The sequence below is a fragment of the Podarcis muralis genome, chromosome 3, assembly GCF_964188315.1.
Source record: "Podarcis muralis chromosome 3, rPodMur119.hap1.1, whole genome shotgun sequence".
NCBI lineage: Eukaryota > Metazoa > Chordata > Lepidosauria > Squamata > Lacertidae > Podarcis > Podarcis muralis.
The window spans coordinates 28,706,663-28,730,102 of NC_135657.1; positions in this window are offsets into that span (position 1 = coordinate 28,706,663).

Here is a 23,440-nt window from a genome sequence, read left to right on the forward strand (position 1 = left end):
TGTTATACACCCTGACTGATACAGAGTTAAGACCAAAATGTTTGCCACTTATGTCTGGCATAAAATGAAGAGGATATTTCGCCAAGCTGTGTAAGAGGCTTGTCAAGTGTTTCTGCTCACCCTGTTTGGCAGGAATTGCATCATAAGCCTTTTGACTGATGCCAGGTTGACAAAAAAAAAGAGGGGCTTTGTTGTGGCATTAATGTTTTGAAAGTGATGTTTTTGTCCCGTGCCTCAAGTGACATAACGGATCATCCCTCTTAAACCCTTTGCTGATACAGCCACTGTGATCAGGGTGATTGATGAAAAATCCAATTGGCTCTGAATGTTTTTATTGTTAAATTGTATGGAAGAACAAGACAATCACTCTACTGATATCTTCACTTCTATAGGCAATGACTGGACATATGCATGCAGTTCAGTATATGAATGCTTGCACACATCTCAACATATGCACCAAAAGAACAAGAACACCTAGAAAACAAGTAATTAAAGTTGTTTTAAAAACTAAATGCTCATTTTCTGACCTTGCAGTTATCCTAATGAATGGGATACAGTAAGCACAACAGCAAAGATGTCAGATTTGAAAGTCAGAAATCTGAGTTCAAGTCCTTTCTTTGCTATGAATCTTTCTGGGTAATCTCAGGCAAGTCAGCACTTAGAAAAGGATGCTGTAATTACTAAGGCCCAGCATGGGTTTCTCAAAAACAAGTCATGCCAGACAAATTTCATTGCTTTTTTTAAAAAACAGAGATACAAGCTTGGTGGATCAGGGGAATGCTTTGGACATAGTATATTTTTATTTCAGTAAGGTTTTTTAACAAACTCCCCCATGATATTCTTGTGGAAAAGCTGGTAAAATGTGGGCTGGACAAGGTTGCTGTTAGGTGGATTTTAAGCTGGTTGACTGAATGAACACAAAGAGTGCTCACTAATGGTTCCTCATCATCCTGGAATAAAGTGACAAGTGGGGTATCACAGGGTTCTGTCCTGGATGACTTGGATGAAGGAATTGAGGGGATGCTCGTCCAATTTGCAGATGACGCCAAATTGGGAGGGGTAGCTAACATAGCAGAAGACAGAACTGGGACTTTAACAGATTAGAGAACTGGGCCCAAACTAGCAAAATGAATTTCAATGGGGACAAATGTAAGGTTCTACATTTAGGCAGGAATAACCAGCTGCATAAATATAAGATCGAGGATACCTGGTTTACTAGTAGTACATGCGATCTAGGGGTCTTAGTAGAACACAACCCCAACATGAGTCAACAGTGTGATGCAGCAGCCAAAAAAAAGCTAATGCTATTCTAGGCTACATCAACAGAAGTATAGTGCCCTGATCAAGGGAAGTAATAGTACTGCTGTATTCTGCCTTGGTCTGGAGTGTCTAGTTCTGAACACCACAATTTAAGAAGGATATGGACAAGCTGGAATGTATGCAGACGAGGGCAACCAGTGGTCTGGAAATCAAGCCTTATGAGTAACAGTTGAGGAAGCCTGAGAAGAGATAGAATAGCTATTTTCAAATATCTAAAGAGCTGTCACATGGAAGATGGAGCAAGCTTGTTTTCTCCTGTTCTTGAGAGAGATTCCGACTAAACATTAGAAAGAACTTTCTGACAGTAAAAGCTGTTCAACAGTGGAATCGACTCCTTTGGAACATGGTAGTTTTTAAGCAGAGGTTGGATGGCCATTTGTCATGGATGCTTTAGTTGTGATCCCTGCATCATAGGAGGTGAGTCTAGATGACCCTCAGAGTCCCTTCCAATTCTTCAGTTCTTTGATTCTGAGTCTCTAGCTTTCTAGTCAGTCTACTTCACAGGGTTGTTGTGAGACTAAAAAACTCTACTTGCATGTTTCTTGCTTGCATGCCTGAATCCTTTTGTTGTCTACTTTCAAACTTGTTTCCCCCCCACACATACACACCTTTTTTTAAAAAATGGAATCCATCTCACACTTTTTTATAGGTGACAAGCTTTTTCAGTACTGAGGCACCAAGATTCATGCAAAAGCCATATGTAATTATTGATACATTACATACCGAAGCACCATAACGCAGGACAGGCTTCCTCAACCTCGGCCCTCCAGATGTTTTTGGCCTACAACTCCCATGATCCCTAGCTAGCAGGACCAGTGGTCAGGGATGATGGGAATTGTAGTCTCCAAACATCTGGAGGGCCGAGGTTGAGGAAGCCTGGTGCAGAAACCTCGGCCTTTCAGGCTGATTGAAAACAGCATACAGAACAAAACTGTGTGCAAAGCTTTATCTTTTGTGACTCTTCCAACATGGAAAAATAAGAATGAACTCTAGTGGGAAAATATGGATCCTGGTCAATGTTTTACTTTTAAATTTACACCATCAGAAAACATCAGAATTAAATCATGTCTTATAAATTATTATTTACTTCTTAAAATTTAGATACCACTTGATTGTGAAAAACCTCAAAGTGGTTTACAAAAATCATGGGCACACACATGTGAAAGTAAAATGGAGACAGATTCATACACGGCTATGTGGATTTAATCATCATCATCACAGTGACCTCATTTCCAAACTTTAAAATTTTGTTATACAGTATAACAACTGTGCCAATATTTTTGTGCCACATTTACTAGCAGGCTATAAGAAATGGGTTTGCTTTATTGCATATTTTAGTTATGGATACTGATATATTAATGCTTCTATAACTGGTGTTTATATTTGTAAACCACTTAGAATGCAATTTTTGGCATTAGTGGTATATCAAGTAAATTATATTATATCATTAATAAATCATGGTAGTAATAATACCGAGAACCTTTTTGCAGGCACTCCTCTGCAAGCGAGGGGGTGGCGGGGGGGTAGCAGCTTGGGGGATTTTTTAGCAACAGTTGGAGAGGAGGAAGGATTAATCCTATCCTGCAGCCCTTATTTGGGGGGTTTGGTGGCAGAATGCTTGCTTTGATTAGTGTACACACTAATAAAACCCGTTAGTAACACAACATGTAGTTTGGCTCTAAATCTGCCATTTTATGCCCATTTGCTTGGGAGTGGGCCTTACTAAACTGAGCAAGACCTCTTTTTAAGTAAACATGCATAGGATTGCGTTGCGATGAAGGAAATGAGGGGAGGAAGCCCCATGCCTCATTGATGTAATTGTCCTTGGAGACATTCACAGAATCTCTGAAGAGTCTGGCACCTTGGAGGTCATATCTCTAATTGAATGTAGAGGTGCCTTATTTTGGCTTTTATATCAGTGAATATGATTAAACTCCTGCTGTTGTGCTAAATTTCAAAGATTATAAAAAATCAGGGGAATTAAAAAGGTCACTGCAGTATTTCATTTCAATAGCAAATCTGTAGAGTAATATTGTACACGTGCATGGGAAGTTACTTTGAAGAACTGCTCTGGAAAGAGAACTTGTTCCTCGTTTCGTTCCATTTGGCGAATGCCACTCGGTTCTATGAAAATAAGCAGAACTGATCTCCCATGCTTACCACCCCAATCCAGAGCAGAGGGAAGATCTGCCCATTCCACATGGAAATCCCCCCCCTTATTTCTATACCAGAAGGCAAAAAAACTGCAGAAGCAGCACCTATTGTGAAATAAGAGAGTTATTAATCAAAGGCACATGTCCGCCATGTTCTTCTCTGGATCAAAGCTATATAGATCATGGGCTTCAACTCACTGGTCCTCTTCCCACCCAAACCAGCTCTCTTGTTGTTCACCTATCTTGGTTCTTATACCAGACAGAGTGACAATTTTTCAAAGGGGTGAGAAGAGCAAATAGCATTTCCCTTTCTCCCCAAAAATATTTAGTTTGGACAGCGTGTTGTGATGGACATCCACAGTGAACCTTTCCTTCTGAATGATGTACTACTACTGCCCATTGAGATTGGTAATGGCAGATGGTAGGAAGGTCAACAGCAGGTGGAGCCATAGCCAATGACAGACGAAGCCATCTAATTCTAGTTTCCCCTCTTCCTGCTCCTTGTTTTCTATAGGGATTAATAAGGAGGAAGCTGAAACCAGTGTTATGGGCTGGTTGGATGCAGAGAAATTGTGGGAGGCACCAGCTAGGGAACCCCTAAAGGAAGAAGGCTCAAAGCCCAGGGAGTGGTGGTAGGACAATGATGAGTGGGAGAAGAGGGAGAAGACTGGGAAGAGGAGGTGTTGGAAGCTGAAGATATAACAGAGTATAGTGAACAGGAGAGTCTGTGGCAAAGAGACATCCACAAGTAGTGGCAGAAGCAGAAGCCTTATTCCATACACCCCACTACTCCTCTGTATCTAGCCAGTCCGTGACATCAGGCAACCTGAGCCTCCAGCGATGAAAAGATGGATCCAGAAGCACACGCAAACTCCAAACCTGTTCTTTCAAAGGGAATACAGCCCCATTCAGAAGAGAGACAACTGGCAATACTCCTAGACAGGAGAACCTCTTCCATCTTCCCTGGGTTCAAGCTCTGCTTATTAGCATCCACTTCACCACTGTGCCCAAGCATAGCTGTCAATCTTCCCTTATTTGGCAGGAAACTCCCTTATTCCAGTGCCGTTTCCTGCTGCTATCCCGGATTGTTGATATCCCGTAAATTTCCCAGATTTCAAAGGAAGCAGCTCCTCTCCCTCCCTGCCAGCCAGGGAGGCTCCTCAACTGCGTTGCTCACCAATAAGGAGTCTGAGAAGGACTGGGGGATGGAGCTTGCATGTCTTGTGCCGATCAAATGGGCCGCATTGCCTGGGGACTCGCCTTTGCTTTAGCGCTTCCCAGCAGAGAGGTGACGGTGTGGTTTTCCTTGCTGCCGGGTTGCTGCGCTGTGGGAACCACCACTTGAGGCTTCGTTTGGCTGCTGGCTGGGCTTTCTGCCTTTGGGCCTTTGGCTTGGAGGGGCTCTACTCTGTGTGTGTGTGTGTGTGTGTGTGTGTGTGAGAGAGAGAGAGAGAGAGAGAGAGAGAGAGAGAGAGAGAGAATGTGTCACAAGCTGATTGTAGGAATGCTGTGGCTTCACACACTTACCTTCACACAATGTATAGTTAACTTGGGGAATTTTTTTACCACAGGATGTGGTGAGGTCAGTATTTTAGATTTACAAGGGGATCTGAGAGATGAATGGGAGATACAGTTTGTCAGTATTAATGAATAGAAACTTAACCCCAAAAGTTAGGACCAAGATTCAAATCCTGACTGGGTAACTTTGCTCACTAGTAACATTGAACCATGAGGACGAGATGGTTGGACAGTGTTCTCGAAGCTACCAGCATGAGTTTGACCAAACTGTGGGAGGCAGTGGAAGACAGGAGTGCCTGGGACAGGTGAGGCTGCTGATCCCTTATTTTGGCTGCTGATCCCTTATTTTCAAATCTGAAAGTTGAAAGCTATGTGCCCAAGCAACAGTCCAGACAATACACAGCCTCTTCTCAGTAGAATAGTGCTGTGTGTCATCAGTGTACCCCAACACTTCAAATGACTGTACCTCATGGCTTCCTAGAGACATTAAACAGACCATTGTGGTTGAAGACCATGATCATTGCTTTGCTTAATCTTCACTCCAGGCTAAACACATACAGCCCTTTCAACCATATGGTGCCCTTTCGATCCAAGACATGCCGGCTGGGGGTTATGGGAGCTGCACTACAAAACATCTAGAGGGCACCAGGTTGGCCAAGGCTGTCTCATGCGTACACTGCTTCCACACTTTGCATTTCATTGTAGGCCAGTGCAGTATTTCACGGTGGAATTTTAAGCTGAGCATATTCTATCATGATCAAAGGGACACGCGCCTGGCATTAAATGGCACACGGGATGAAAAAGGATGTGAAGGCACAACAGCCACCATTATAAATGTTTATAGACATACCTGAAGTCTTATCTAAAGTTCATCCTGTTAAAGGACATGTTTTATGTTGTACGGTTCCTCTTAGAATATCAATCTAATAAGCACCAAATGAGTCTGAAGACAATGCTGTTATAAAAAAAATGGAGAAAAATGATTAAAATGTGATAATTATACTGACAGTTTATATGCTCAATCTAATCAGCCGAACTTCCAATTTGTCATAATGTACACTCACTCATACATTATTGCTTAATTATAGCAACACTTCTATTTGGAGAGGCTGTCAATCACGTGAATGCCCATCATTTTTCTTTATTTGCATTTAAAAGACATATTTTACCTCTGATTGAAAGCCCACTCTATTATATTGAGTTAACCCTAGCCATCTTTCTTGCTTACTGTAAACTTGGCTATTCTGTTTGTAAGGTTTATGTCACTCGGAGGCATTGTGAAGTCATGCTTTCCCTTTCATCTTGCATCAGTTCTCTTAACCACCTGCAATTAAGACTAACCAATCAATAAGAAACACAATCCAGCCCCTGGATGCCCAAGCAGACCAGGAGCCAAGTAAGTTCACCAGTCATGTGTGAGTACCCCAGTCCACCCCAGGCACAGAGCATGTGGGAGCTCTCATGGGAAAAGGCCATAGCCTGGTGTCAGAGCACATGATTTAAATGAAGAAGACAGCAGGTTCGGTCCCTGGCATCTCCAGTAAAAATTATCATGGAAGCAGGTGATGGGAAGTACTTCTGCCTGAGACATTGGAGAGCTGTTTCCACTTACAGTGGAGAACAATGGAGTAAATGGCCAAATAGTCTGAATTGGTACTGAGCAGCTTCCTGTTAGCCATGATGCAACTGATCTGTGCAAAGTCCAAGGCAAGAGGAAAACTGAGAATGACAAACCCCCCTAGTGTCCATATTTTCCAGAGATTGTTCTGGATCCCGGTTTCTGATTTGATCCCAGAATGTCCCACTTTTCCTTAAAGGTAAAGGTACTCCTGACCGTTAGGACGACTCTGGGGTTGCGGCGCTCATCTCATTTTACTGGCCAAGGGAGCCAGCGTTTGTCTACAGACAGCTTCCGGGTCATGTGGACAGCATGACTAAGCCACTTCTGGCGAACCAGAGCAGCGCACGGCAATGCCATTTACCTTCCTGCCAGAGCGGTACCTATTTATCTACTTGCACTTTGACGTGCTTTCGAACTGCTAGGTGGGCAGGAGCAGGGACTAAACAATGGGAGCTCACCCCATCACAGGCATTCAAACTGCCGACCTTCCAATTGGCAAGCCATAGGCTCTGTGGTTTAGACTACAGCGCCACCCGCGTCCCTTCACTTTTCCTTAGGACATCCCTATTTTCATTGGAGAAATGTTGGAGGGTATCAGATGAGCTGTGGGTGATTTGCAGCATTGATAGTACAAAGCACAGCTTCCACTAGGCATTGCAGATCATGGACCAAAGAGTGCCTCATGGCATTTTGTGATTTGGACATTAAAAAACAACAACCCTGAATAAAGTGCACATTATAGTGTGTCTTGCCAGAGAAAAACTATGGGTTGGGGGAAGGATGGAGCTTCCTAGCAGAAGCAAAGTTAACAAAGCATAAGGGAAACATGGGCAGGGGTTCGAAGGGAGAGGGGCAAGAGAACTCCTTTATGAGCAACACGTCTCATTTTCAAATAGAGGAAATTCCTGCCATGGCTCTCCAATCGCAGTGGTTCAATAAACAAAAGCACATGGAGGAAAGTGAATCCTGTTTATTTCACCCCATTCAACTTTAAATTCATATAGCACAAAAGCTAATCCTTACATTTCTGTAATATGGCAGGTATGCTACCGAAGAGCAGCTTTCTCATGTTTGCAATTGCAGAGAACTTGCCCACAAAACACAGGTAAGTGAGGCACACTTCAAACTGCCATAGGTGTCACTGCAGGAAAAGCAGCTACTATTCTAAGATTTGGTATGGTTTGTGCACTCCAAATTCCATCCAGTTCTCCCCAAAATAAAAGAAGAAGGAGATTGTTCCTCCTTCTAAAAATAAATAAAGAGTCCAGACCCCCAAACCCTGGAGGTATTTGCTTGCAATTTGGCGGGCTTAATCCACTCTAGAGAGGCTGCTATGCTGTACGTTTCATCCATTTCTTTCAAGAAGGGAAAAAGTTATAGCCATATTTTGATTCTCCATAACAGCGAAATATGGGAAATGGAGCTTTGTTTTTAATGAAGCTGCTTTGAACCTGAAGCATGAATTGAATCGGACAGACTATGGAGTGACTCAGAACAGATTGTACCACTTCCTGAAGTGAATCAAATCTTGTGGATGGTGCACACTGCGACTTCCTATGTTACAATGTACGTAGTCCAGTATTATAAAGCATGGATTTCCTTTCTCAAGTCAAGGCAGGCAGAAGTCCAGGTTCTGCGGGTGTTGGGTATTGGGTGTGGAGCTTCTACACAGCTTTTTTATTTTGGGGGGGGGTTGGGGCATGGAGGCAACCCCTGAGGCGGAGCTGTTGTTTCTTAAGAGTGCAGAGAGTTAGGAGGTTCCTATTCCCCTCACAGAGCTACAATTAGAGTTCCCTGTGAAGAGGGATTGATTGTAAACCACTCTGAGAATTGTATTTCTAGGGGAGGGAGTTCCCACAAGACCAGAAGGCCTGATTCCTTGTTGACATGAATTGTGCTTCTGGCCCACAGAGGGAGCATGATTAGTGCAAATCATTGAATACACAAATAATAGTGTAAATTGTGGTCATCAAGTGGGGAGAGGAAACACACTTTATTTACTCATGGGCAAGAAAGAAAGAAATTGTGTGGGAAGGGGTGCTATCTGATGGTTAATATACTAAAATCAAAGTCCTTTTTAGTAACAAACTGAACTATAGCCTGTACCAGCAGGAAGGCAAAAACCAGTGTTAGGAAGTGGTGAAATGCTGGAAAGAGATCCTTCAATTATACCTAAATTATCCAAGTAGTTAGACAAGATCCATATCATTTGCAATGACCTTGATCTTAGGACTCATTGATATTTTAGGTGATGTTCTTTTAATTTTTGCAAATTTGTAACATTAGTTATGGTTCAGTACCAGTATCAAGATCATTAGTATTAAGTCAAACACTTATATGGATTCACAAGGCAGCAATAGCAATGGAGCTTCCAACTATTTATCTGAAAGTTTCAACTCTAGTTTGCCGTCATCTTCTGCTCTTGGTGGCACTGAGATGGCTCCCTGCAGAGTCGAACCTGCTCTACTTTAAAGATACATGCCTGCCATTCATAAATTTTGGAACCCATAATTAGAGGCACGGACTCTTAAGTCTCGAAGCAATGCAAAGGTAATCAAGTCCAATCTGCTGAACTGACACAAAATTCACCGTGCCAACCATTTTCATTTGCACCCGCCAGGATTCAAGAAGCACTGACTCAAATAGGATGAACCTATTGCCTTGCGGTGCTGGGAAGCTGGTCCCCTAGGGTTAACATTGCCATAGCACTGCCAATTCAACCAACAGATCAACCAACCAAAGCTTGATTAATTACTTAACATTTTTTTACACTGAAAATTAAAAAAAATATAATTGTCCAGTAGCACCTTAGAGACCAACTAAGTTTGTTCTGCGTATACCCAGTTGCCTGGGAGTAAAGATGGAAGTATCTGTCCCTTTCAGTTCTTTCATCATCATCATCAACCTTTTATTTGACCGTCAGTCAGAAAAAAGTACATTTGTCAATACACAGTTAAAACATTTCAGTTCTTTCAGTTTCTCATTTGTCCGGTCATAAATTCAACATTTCTGAATCAGTTTGCTTTAAAAAAAAATAATAATCATGAAAATTTTGATGCAAACTTATCCTAATACAGTGGTACCTCGGGTTACATATGCTTCAGGTTACATACGCTTCAGGTTACAGACTCCGCTAACCCAGAAATAGTACTTCAGGTTATGAACTTTGCTTCGGGATGAGAACAGAAATTGTGCTCCGGTGGCGCGGCAGCAGCAGGAGGCCCCATTAGCTAAAGTGGTACTTCAGGTTAAGAACAGTTTCAGGTTAAGAACGGACTTCTGGAACGAATTAAGTACTTAACCCGAGGTACCAATGTAAACACATTTTCATATGCAGATTTTAATAATATACACATTCTTTCAATCGATTTCCCTTGATATATGTCATTTCCAACAAAATTTTCATATTTGTGCACTTTCCCCATATATATGCATACAGACTTTTTGGTTAGAGAACAGCATCAGAAAACTAGGAGAAGTGCAAATTTCAAAGGCTGGCTGTATTTTGGTTCTAATATTGTTTTGGATTGAGTTTAAAATGTCAGTTTCTCTCCCTCCCCCCCCCCTTCCTACCTGAGCATAAGCCTTCTGCACTTTAGTGGAACTTATTTCTGAGTAGCTAAGCATTGCACTGCTGCTTGAGTTGCAACCCTACGTTATCAACTTCAGCTTCCTGCAATGTGATTATCTGTCTCCCGTAAGAGAAACTAAAAAAAAAAAAAAAAGTAAGAGCAAAAACAATTTGAAAGCCAACCATTTTGTATATATGTGGAACAGATGAGAAAAGATGAACCAATGTGTTGTTATTGGGTTTTTTTTAAAAGACAGCTTGAAACAGCTGGTTTGAGCCTGCAGGTAAGAGTGGTCAAGTTTTTCACCTTCACATTTACTCTCACATCTTCCCTCAGTAGATCATTCCCTGAGCTGAAAGAAATAGGAGTCAGAAGCGGTGCAGCGGTGCATGCCTGCTCAGCTTATTAAAACGGGGGAAAGGCAATATTTCACCCCCCAGAAATAAAAAAAAAAGATAGACAAGTAAGAGAGGCTAATCCATCTGATGAAATTAGCAGGCAGAGTATGTAGCTGTTTGAAATGATGAACGAGGTTGAAATAGCTACACAGGCTTACATCCAGTGGGATAATTACTCCAAGCTCTCGGGCTAAAATCTGTCTTGGAGGAACCGGGAGGCTTTGATGACTCAATTTCAATGGGCATGCTTATGAAATACATAGTAAAAGCTATTAAAACTGAATTGTTCTTGGGTGGTATTCTGAGACTGGGCTACTGACCCCATCAGGCTGTTTTTTAATAAGCTGCACGCTAGCTATGCTCCCAGAAGTGGTGCCTGCGTTAGCTGCCCACCTGCTGTGCCTTAACCACCTCGTACCCCCTGCACCCCATTGTGAGCAATTATTATGGTTCCAGAATGCATCCTGCTTTCTACGTATGGAAATATGGGATAAAGCTCTCTGCCGAACCTCTGCTGCCGTCCTCCCGGTTTTAGATTCAGCCTGCATATATTAACCTGCGCATCATGTTAAAGAGATGGCACGCTTCACAATCCCTCTCCTGTAGTAGATTTCATTATCTATAAAGCCTGCTGCAGAAATGAAAGCATTTGGAAACAAAAATAATATTCAGAATATTGCAGGCGTAGAACTCTTTGCAAACTGTTAGTAATTGCTGGTATACCACTAATACCTTGTGGGTGCAGCATACATGCATATCCAATAGCCGTTTTCTACCTGATGTCAAAGTATATTAACTGTCTGGGGGTGTAGTTCATGTTCCTCCTTTTGCGGGAGATATGTATAAATGTACAAGCCTTCCCCCCCCCCCACAGCCCATAATTCCAGTCTGGTTCAATGAGCACTGGACCTCTTTCCAAGGTCTTTTGAAAAAAATAATTGAAAAGACTTCTGTTCAAAGAGCTTCCAGAGTGATTTACAAAAACAAGGTGGAAGGCAAAGAAACCAATATGCTTTTTTTAAAAGCCCCTAATACTTTTTACAAAGGAGAATAAACAAACTTTTTTTTAGCTGAAGGACTTTATTTTTCCCTTCAGATTTCTTATCTCGTGTAGCGGTCATGCAGGACCCTTCTGACAACTCTTCTGATACCTCTATGAGTGAATCAGTGATGGGTCATCAGAGCTGATCTCAAGTGTCTTGTCTATATTTGGGGGTGGGGGTGGCCTTTTGGGCCTAGTGCACCAGATCTTTATCTCCCCTCACCTCATGGGCCAACTTTCACAGGTAGGCAGGGCCAATCACTTGTCAATCATCTGGCTTCAGGCAGCCCCGCTCACCTGTCAAAGTTAACTTGCAGGGATGAGGGGAGGCTGACCTGCTTTGTCAGTACATTTCCTGCAAGAAACACACTGGCGAAGCAGCACCTGGCAGGCCTGAATGCTCCACTCTTCAGCTGAGTCTACTTCAGCATCTGTGCTCAAACGATGAGCAGAGACTCTAAGCCTGATCTCTGCAAGGGTCTAAGCAGGGAACTGGCATGCACAGCCAATGCAGAAATGAACCCCACTATCAGCTGACGTGTATGGAAGTGAGAGCTGGACCATAAAGAAGGCTGATTGCCAAATAATTGATGCTTTTGAATTATGGTGCTGGAGGAGACTCTGGAGAGTCCCATGGACTGAAAGACGATCAAACCTATCCATTCTTAAGGAAATCAGCCCTGAGGGACACTGGAAGGACAGATCCTGAAACTGAGACTCCAATACTTTGGCCACCTCACGAGAAGAGAAGACTCCCTAGAAAAGACCCTGATGTTGGGAAAGATGGAGGGCACAAGGAGAAGGGGACGACAGAGGACGAGATGGTTGGACAGTGTTCTTGAAGCTATGAACATGAGTTTGACCAAACTGCGGGAGGCCGTGGAAGACAGGAGTGCCTGGCGTGCTCTGGTCCATGGGGTCACGAAGAGTCAGACACGACTAAACAACTAAACAACAACAATCAGCTAACATCAACCGTTGACATCAGCTGACTGACAAGTGACCATGCTGTAGAGGGAATGGCTTTGCCATCTATGGTTACTCGTACATATACATTAGTCCTGGGGTGGAGAAGCTCGAGGGCCACATTCCATTCTGAGAAACCACTTGGATGCCACATGGCAGTGGTAGGAGGAGCCAGAGGCAAAAGTGGGCGGAGCAACAAATGTAAAATTTGCCTTTGTATTACTGGCTAGTTTCTACAAACACACACCTCTGTACCCTCTATCCAGGCACACAGGAAGCAATATCAGAGCTGAAGTACCCTTGCAGCCTGCCAAAAACCCTTGGGAGGTGAAACAGGCCTGGACAAGAGGGTGTGTGGCCTAAGGAGTGTTATGAAGACTACACAGCAGCATTCATCCCCCATGCCTGAGGTTCTCCACCCTACCCCAGAATACCCTTGCATTGCTTTGTAAGAGGTTACAAATTTGCTTACGGCCATTTCTCATAATTCTGGAAGGCATCCATGTTTCTCAGCAAGCCCTGCTCTCTGATCCCAGGGTCCTGCTTTGGCAGCGGTTGGGCCAGATCCATAGCACTTGCACTGCTGTAGTTTCAAGAAGCCCTGGCATCTTTGGGTGGCTGCCAACCCTCCACGGATGCCTGTGCTGCCTTGGGCCAACCTGCCTGCTTCCCTGGGCTTGGAATTTACCTCAGTTGGCAGGAGGCTGCAAGGTTCTTGCCCTTTTAGTTTCCCACAAAGCCCTGAAACGACAACCCATGAGGGCACTGACTCCAGGCAGGCAGGTGGCACTTTGCCAGGGAGGCAGTTGGTGAGATGGGGGTGGGGGCTGGTGTAAAAATTCTTCTGTCAGGACTCCGAAAGAGCATCGCATCTGACTGCCCAACAGGAATTAAATCACTAATGCAGTTGAAGCTGTTGCCTATAAACTGGTGCTACCACTTTTCCATTTCACCCAGCAATCAAGTCTGGCTTTATTGAAAAGCGCCCTTACAGAGCTTAAGGCAGGCTTCCTAAACCTCGGCCCTTCGGATGTTTGTGGCCTACAACTCCCATGATCCCTAGCTAGCAGGACCTGTGGTCAGGGATGCTGGGAATTGTAGTCTCAAAACAGCTGGAGGGCTGAGGTTGAGGAAGCCTGGCTTAAGGCAGCATTGGGGGACCTGTGGTCCTCCAGATGTTGCAAGACTATCCCTGACAGTTGACTCGTGCTGATAGGACTCCCCTTTTCCCCACAGCTCTGTGTGGGGAAAAGGAGTGCCCTAACAACTCTCAGCACCCTTAACAAACTACGGCAGGCATAGGAAAACTTGGTTTTGTTCTGTATGCTGTTGTTTTCAATCAGCCTGAAAGGCTGAGGTTATCCTGCACCAGGCTTCTTCAACCTCGGCCTTCCAGATGTTTTTGAGACTACAATTCCCATCATCCCTGACCATTGGTCCTGCTAGCTAGGGATGATGGGAGTTGTAGTCCCCAAACCTCTGGAGAGCCGAGTTTGCCTATGCCTGAACTACAGCTCCCAGGATCCTTTGGGGGAAGGCAGGACTCTTTAAAGTCGTACCATCGCGCTTTAAATGTGTGGTGTCAATGTGGCCTATATCAGCTTTTTTTTAGTTTGTACTAGCAGGGCTCCTCCTGCACTCTTGAGATAGGAATGTAAATGCATGCACAATATTAATAACAGTAATAAGAAGAATACTCCCGTGTGACGGATAAACAGTAGCCGGTGTTAACACAAACATGCTGGGTGTGCCTGGTGAAACGCAGTTGCCCTTTGTCCCAGAGTCTCATAATTTTCCCGCGGAGATGGCAGCAAGCCTATATATTTTGGATTAGATCACCTGTCATGTGTTATTCCTTACATAATTGTTTCTGTAACCCACCATTATCCTTATGATTGTTCTTGCTCCATTATCCACTTAGCCTTGCCTAATGCATGTGCCACAGGGAGAATGCGGGAAGGGGGGGGGGAGCTGAATCAATGGAGGGCTTTTAGTAATAAAGAGACGAGCACCATACCAAAATACAAACAAGAAAGCAATTTAGCATCCTCCCCTGCAGCAGGTGAACAGGAGGAGAACATGCTAGTAGCATAATATGTTTGAGGCCACAAAGAGGCTTATAATTGCATCTCAACTTCAGGAGCCATTATTTTGCCTAGTTAGTTCTTCTTTCAGCCTGGATCTCTTTCATTTCTTTTTTTCAACAAGAAATTGATTGCCTTATAACCTAAAATACAGGACTGGAGGGGATTCTCCAGACCAGAAATGCATTTTCATCTCACCATGTCATCCTAAGTAATAACATGCATTTATTTGTGTTTTTTGAGGATTTATATCACAGCTTTCTAGTCAAACGATCTCCAAGATAGTTTATATTGTTTTGCCACGATACAATGCAACATAACGTGGTGTCTTGCCGTGCAATTCAATCAACTTCCAGTGATGGGGCACCCAAGGGGACATTCGCATCATGCATTTAAAGCACCGTGACACCACTTTAAACCATCATGGCTTCTCCCAAAGAATTATGGGAGCCGTAGTTTGCTAAAGGTGCTGGGAATTGTTAGGAGAACCCTGTTTTACTTATTTATTTAAATCTATATACAGTCAAACCTCGGTTGTCGAATGTAACCTGTTCCGGAAGACTGTTCCACTTCTGAAACGTTCGACAACCGAAAACTGACAATACAATACAACAGGGAAACTCAAAATGGAAGCTGTGTAGCACATTCGGCTTCTGAAAATGGTTTGAAAACTGGAGCAGTTACTTCTGGGTTTTCAGCGTTTGGGAGCCCAGGTTTGACTGTACTGCCCTTCATCCAAAGATTGCTGGGCAGTTTACAGCATAAAATTACAAAATGAAAACACAAAATACATAGCATAACAAACACAAACAGGAAAAAGCCCTCTCACAAACACATTTAAAAGGCCATCGATTTATTGAGCCAAAGGCTTGGTGATAGAAGAATGTTTTCACCTGGCGCGTAAAAATATGTATTCCCCTCCCAGAGCTACTATTCCCAGAGTGGCCCAGCAATCAATCTCTCCTCCCCAGCCACATTTTGTTTTGCTGTTTCATTGCTGGTGGCAGCACAGGAGTTTTCTCTGTCACCTTCTCAACATGCCCCCCCCCCCATCACACCGAGAAGGAACCAAAGGGATCCTTCTGGGCAAGGTGACTGGGTGGCTCCCTGCACTGCTGCTGCTACAGAAGTGCCATTAAATGTCATTTTCATACTATTAAAACTGTGGCCACAAATCCCATTTAAGCTCCATTTAAAAGTTACTTCAAAGTTGGTAGGGGGTTGGACTTAGATGATACTCATGATCCCTTCCAACTTTACAGTTCTATGAACATTATTTACAACTTCTTCTTTTTTTTTAAAAAAAAAAAAGCTTTAATTGTATTTTTAGCTGTGGCAACGAACCTCTGCAACAGCTGAGGCACAATCCTGGCCATCTTGCTCAGAATTACAAGCCCATTCGTACTTCCTCAGAGAGGGGAGTCGAGGGGGCAGCAGCCAGACTCATCTTGCCTCAGCAGGTAGGCTGCTGGTTATACTGGCCACTGCAGGAGAGCAAGCAGGTTGGCCAGCCAATTGTAAAACAGGACAGCCAATTTTGAGGCATGTGAGGGCCAATTCACTTCTCCTATCCATGCACCTCTGGCCGGAGAGAATTGTCCCATTTTGCTTCACAGTTGGGCCAGCCTTGAGAAGGGGTGATCTCTAAAGAATGTAGAGGACCATTGCAGCTCTGGGCTGGATGGAGAGCACCCTCCCCTCTCGATCTCTGGGAATAATCTGCAATATATTTAACTTAATGGGAAAACTGAGGCAGCAGAGCTACTTGGAAGGTTGGGCACTCCCAGATCCAGCTTCACACTCTTTTTAACAGTATGAAGCCACTCAATAACCTGAAAGACCACCCCAAATCAGCCTGATTTGCTTCACTATTTGGGGTACAGGCAGGGCGAATGCATACATACCTTGACTAAATAGGTTTGATATGTATGTGGCAATTGTTGGAATGGCTACTGATGTCACAGAAGGCATCAATGCCTACTTAGTGGGGGAAATCAGTGATATTCCCATGTGAAGGAAACCTGGTGAACCAGCTGGACACTTTCTCCCCTTTAAAAGGTTTCAGATTCCTCAAACACTGTTCATTACTTCTCTTCCTTCTTTTTTTTGTTTTTCAGCTTTCCCTCACCAGGAGGAGAAAATTCAAAGTGATGTGCAGGACATTATTCTGCAAGATAGTGATCTTTGAGGTGTGCCTCTGTCTGCAACATTTCAAGGTAACGCCACTCGTTTTGGTCAAGTAAAACGTGTCAAGGTGCCATAATGAGACAAGTGATCTTCAGAGGTTTAATTAGGGGAGGGAGACCCTTTCAGTTAGTTTATTTTCATTCAATAGCCTAACATACAAAAAACGCTGAAACCAATAAAGTAATGGAGAACCTGAAAAAGGAGATCTGAAAGGCACCTTTGCGAAAAACAATTGATTTGCTTCATTTCATTGAAATGGCTGGTGCTTTGATGGTTCATATTTACAATAGCTTGTCCTGTTCTTCAGTGGAGTTGATATGTTGAAGTCTTTAGAACCATAAACTTGATCAGAACTTCCTGGGTAATAAACAGCGGATTTAAGATGTTGGCCCCCTCCTCATGATGCTACTGCAAGCCCAGCTGCGTGCCAATTTGTAGCTAAAGACATCAAGAAATGTGTTCTTCATGCTCAAATGCCCTTGGAAGTTGAAAATAGTTCCTGGAAGCTCAATATGCAAACTGGATTCAGAGCCTTGAAGAATTTAGAGAGTGAAACACACACACACACAAACACACACGCACCAAAGAACACAACACCCTGACCTTCCCTAACAAAGGGCAAAGCTTGGAGAAATCCATTATCACTATAGACAGGAGAGCTTTTTGGAGCTCAGAGGGTTGAGTTTCTTCTGTCTCTTTCACTGCTTTTGTAGAAAGATCAGAGAGTGAAACCAGGGGATGCTGATTGCATGTATAGTATATATACACATGCACACACACAGAGAGAGATAAACTTAAAGCAATTTCACAAACCCAAACGGGAAAGTTGCATGTTTTAGAAAAGATAGAAATAACAGGAGGCCTCACAACTGCAGCAACACAATGACAGAGGAGAAGAAAAGGACCAAGTGACCTCCTGTATCTAAACAAGCATCCAATTTCTAAACATTGGGTCTAAGAAGGTTTTCTTTCCCATTAGCAGTTCTTTCATACCATTCCCATCACCCCCCCCCCCATTAAATGTAGTCTCGAAATGGCATGGACCTGTTTTCCAGTAGAACAAGCATCATCCTTCCCACTGTAAGCACCTTATTTTTATTTTCTTTGGTCCTTTGGCTCTTTAGGGATGCTTTCAGTGTGGAGATCTGTTGGAGGGTCCTGCTCCCCTTTATTCGTTTTATTCAAAGCATTGGCTAAAATAAATAAAAAATTAGTAATAAATTCTGGAAATGTAATCAAAAAGAAGGGATTTTTTTCCCACATGTGGTGGACGTGCCCCAGAAGAAAAATATTCTGGGACATGATTTATGAAGAATTAGGTGGGAGGAAGAATGGAATATCTGAGAAAAGGGCATGTCTAACTAACTGGAACACACCGCACTGCAACATTTTGTTGAAGTCCCACTTGTCTATGTTACCAATTTGTTGCCCATGAACGACCTTTTCCAAAGTGATCCCATGGGTGCATACATGTGGAAAGATTTGCATCAGAACTGGTTATTCATATACTGTTTCCACAATCCACTGAGGATAATCCTAAATTCCTGCCAGAGCCTGCTCACAGACTAATCACAAGAATAACATATTCCAACACAACCTTTCTACATGTACAGTGGTACCTCGGGTTAAGTACTTAATTTGTTCCGGAGGTCCATTCTTAACCTGAAACTGTTCTTAACCTGAAGCACCACTTTAGTTAATGGGGCCTCCTGCTGCTGCCGCGCCACCGGAGCACGATTTCTGTTCTCATCCTGAAGCAAAGTTCTTAACCCGAGGTACTATTTCTGGGTTAGCGGAGTCTGTAACCTGAAGCGTATTTAACCTGAAGCGTATGTAACCTGAGGTACCACTGTAATCTACACTCATAGAATGGCTTCGTTGAGGGCAGGGGGTCAGGTGGGTGAAATCATATTATGAGCATAAGGTAGTGCTGTGCAGAAAATGTCTCCCACTTTTTTTTACCTTTCTCTATCAATTAATGAGGAAACAATGCTTTTGAAAATTATCAAAGGAGAGAGTGAAAAAAAACCCAGTGAAATTCTTATGTGTGGTATGCAGGGCTTTGGTTGTGCTTGCCTTACTTCTGAGGCAGCAAAGAAGTTTTCTTTCATTCCTCAAATCATCTTTCTGGTACTCTGCATATTACCACCTTCCCTGGATGCCTGTGTTTCAGGGAAACTTCTTTATATCCTTCGCTGGGCTTTCCTCTAAGCATGGGAAGATGGGGAGATAGCCTACTGTGCCCTGGCAGATGTTTATTATTTTTAAAAATCCATGTGGATTTTTTTAAAAAGAAAAAGAAAGAAAGGTGAAATGAAGGCCTTCCCTTAAAAACAACATCAGAGAGTGCACTCAGGCGCCTCAGCCACCCTGGGGTTCTCTTTCAGGTAAAACTCACAGGGAGAAATCCTGTCCCATGGGTGCCCCACCCCCAAGGTTCAAGTTGCTCAGGCAGCTGGGGAGGCTGCAGAGCACTGTGGAAATGTTTAATGGAAAGAAAAGACCACATCAGCACCACATATTTTAAGCATTATTATACCACTAACATGCATGGTTTCCCCCAAAGAATAATGGGAACTGTAGTTTGTTAAGGGTGCTGAAAGTGGTTAGGAGACGCCTGTTCCCTTCACAGAGCTACAATTTCCAGAGTAGCTTCACAAACAAACCCTCTTCCCAGGAAACTTTAAGAATGGTAGCTCCGTGAGAGGAACTGTGCTTTTAAATGTGTAGTATAAATATGATCACACTCGCCATCCATTTACATCTTGAAACAATAAGATAGACTTAATCCCACACCAACAAAAATTCTAAAGCACCCAGACAATAATGCAGGAATGTGGAAAGCTCTTTCACAGGGAAAGAAAACTTTCAAGAAATTGATGGACAAATTTCAACACAGGCTGGTCAGGCTGGTTAAAACAAAAAAGATACTGCATCAACAGTAGTGTCCAGATCAAGAGAAGTAATAGTACCACTCTATTCTGCCTTGGTCAGACCACACCTGGAGTACTGTGTCCAATTCTGGGCACCACAGTTTAAGAAGGATGTTGACAAACTGGAACCTGCACAGAGGAGGGCAAGCAAGATGATCAAGGGTCTGGAAACTAAGCCTTACGAGAAAAGCTTGAAGAATCTGGGTATGTTTAGCCTGGGAAAGAGGAAACTTGAGAGGAGATATGATAGCCATCTTCAAATATCTTAAGGGCTACCACATGGAAGAGGGAACATGCTTGTTTTCTCCTGCTCTTGAGGGTAGGACTTGAGGCAATGGCTTCAAGTTACAAGAAAGGAGATTCCGACTAAACTTTCGAAAAAACTTTTGGACAGTCAGAGCTGTTTGGCAGTGGAACAGACTCCCATGAGAGGTAGTGGACTCTGTGGATATTGCAAGAATCTACTGACAATGTTTGTTTTCAGAAAGGAGGGGGTGGACTCTGCTCATCGCTTCTTCTGCTCCAGCTTGACTCTGTGAGAGTCTAAGTGTTATCTGTGTAGAGATAAGATGACTGCTTAAGCAACTGTAACACTCATGCAGTCCAGTAGCCTCCGATAGTTGTTAGTCTTTAGTTTATTTCTAGTTTGCAGTAGCTGCAAAAGAATAAAGAAGTTATGCTTCAGAGCCCTCGTTCGTGTAGTTCATACTCTGCTGTGCTCCGCTGACTTTGGAACTGAGTTTGGTGCTCACAGCTCAAAGTTGTGGGTCCATTGCACTTAGACCTGCTTCCTGCAGTGGAAGGTCTCTGGAAGTGTTTTCCCAGCTGGCCTGGCCCAGTCGGGGCTGAAGAGGATGAGCCCAGTTGTTGGCACTGGCTCAAAGGTGAAGCTGACAGACTCTCCTTCCTTGGAGGTTTTTAAGCAGAGATTGAATGGTCATCTGTCATGGATGCTTTAGCTGAGATTCCTGCATTGCAGGCGGTTGGACTAGATGACCCGGGTCCCTTCCAACTCTAAGATTCTGTGATGCTATGAAGAGCTTGAAAAGGCTCTCTCCACACTGAGTGAATCAGCAGAAAAAAACGACAAATGCAATTCAGTGGAAACAAGTCTAAAATTATGCACATTAGGGGAACAAACAACAATAAACCTACACACAGAGAGATACTCTCATGGGGTTTGAACTGGTCGCTATTGACTTGGAATGAGACCTTGGGGTTGCAGTGGACAGCTTGGTGAATATGTTGACCCAGTGTGAAAAATTTGAATTCCGTGCTAAGGATCATAATGAAAGGAACTGAAAATAAAACTGCAAATATCATAATGCCATTACACAAATCTATGGTGCAATTGGGGCTTTTTTTAGCAGGAACCCACCAGAACTCAGTTCCGACACCTCTCAGGTGGGTAACATCACCACTCAAAGAGGATGAGGGAGAGGTTCATGTGGAGTTCTGGCACCTCTTTTTCTGGAAAAAATAGCACTGGGTGCAATGCCAGTTGGAATACCATGTGCAGTTCTGATCACTTCACCACACACAAAAAGGATATTTTAGAACTGGATAAGGTTCAGAAAGAAGCAACCACAATGATCAACAGGGTGGAACAACATTCCTATGAAGAAAGATTACAACATTCAGGGCTTTTTAGTTTAGAGAAAAGCCGAAGAAGAAGAAGAAGAAGAAGAAGAAGAAGAAGAAGAAGAAGAAGAAGAAGAAGAAGAGGAAGAAGAAGAATAGTAGTAGTAGTAGTAGTAGTAGTAGTAGTAGTTTGGATTTGATATTCCGCTTTATCACTACCCGAAGGAGTCTCAAACTGGCTAACATTCTCCTTTCCCTTCCTCCCTCACAACAAACACTCTGTGAGGTGAGTGAGGCTGAGAGACTTCAGAGAAGTGTGACTAGCCCAAGGTCACCCAGCAGCTGCATGTGGAGGAGCGGGGAAGCGAACCCGGTTCACCAGATTATGAGTCTACCACTCTTAACCACTACACCACACTGGTGTGGACATGATAAGTTCATACAATTATGCACTGTGTCAAAAAATTGAATAGAGAGAAGCTTTCTCTCTCTCTCTCATAACACAAGAAGAACCTCTGGACATCCAAGGAAGCTGCATGTTGGAAGATTCAGGACAGAAAGTATCTCCTAACGCAAAAAAGTGCTTCCTAATTTCATTAAACAATGAAATTTGCTTCCACAAGAAGTAATGACAGCCAGCAAATTGGGTGGCTTTAAAAGAGGGTTAGACAAATTCATGGTTATCAATGGCTACTAGCTATTGTTATGTTGTTCTGTCTCCACGGTCAGAGGAAATTTGCCTCTGATTGCCAGTTGCTGGAAATCACATGCGAGGAAGTGCTGTTTTTCTCTGGTGCTGCTTTGAGGCTTCCCACAGGTATCTGGTTGGCTACGGTGAGAATGGAATGCTGGCTTAGATGGGCCACTGGCCTGATCCAGCAGCTTCTTCTTATTTATTTTTTATAATAATTTTTAATTATTTTTACACATATTTTTAAACATAACATCCAGCTTATATATAACATAACATACATTTGGCTATAACAGCCTAAGACTTCCATCCTCCTCGCCTGATGGTTTTCCAACTTACTTTCTGATGTTGCATTTTGTTATTATAGTTATTACTGTTAAATCCTTTTCATAGATAAACAGATTATAAATTATACTTCGCAATAATTGATAAAATTAACCTTACAAAACTTATTGTAACCCTACTAGGGATGTTAGTTGTTTACAATTGTCTTTTAGATACACCATAAATTTATTCCAGTCTTTCAGGGAAGGCTGGGCTTGCTGGTTCTGAATTTTCCCAGTTAATTTCGCCAACTCGGCGTAATCCATCAATTTCATCTACTGCTCTTCCTTCGTTGGTATCTCTTCCTGCTTCCATTGTTGGGCTAATAATATTCTTGCTGCAGTTGTTGCATATAAAAACAATTTTTTAAATCTTGCTTATGTATTTCATTACCTACAATACCAATTAGGAAGGCTTCTGGGTTTTTTTTTACAAATGTATATTTCAACAATTTTTTTTAGTTCATTATAAACCATTTCCCAGAAAGCCTTCACTTCTCTACAAACCCACCACATATGATAAAAGGTACCCTCTTTCTCTCTCCATTTCCAGCATTGGTTATTTGTTTTGTACATTTTTGCTAATTTCACTAGTGTTATGTACCATCTATACATCATTTTCATTATATTTTCTTTAAGAAAACTGGAAGCCATAAAATTTATTCCATCTTTCCATAGTTTTACCCAATCTTCTAACTGTATATTATAACCAATATCCTTAGCCCAATGTATCATAACTGATTCTTCTTATTTTCTTACTAGCACAGAGTGCTTTTTCCAGAAGGGGCCTTTTCTCTTAATGGTGTACCGATATATTAATAAGTAACATATTCAGTAGCATTTTCTACATCTCATTTGTCAGTCTATAACTATTGGCAAAACATTTCATTTTGGGATACTGTTACAGTAATGAAGATTTTCACTGGGCATTTATTCTATAGATACTCAACTGCAAGATTTCACCAATAACGCTTCCAAATTCATCATCGAACTGGGGGAAATTACTGTTGGTGGTGGGAGTAGGAAAGGTTAAAAGTACTGAGAGAACTCA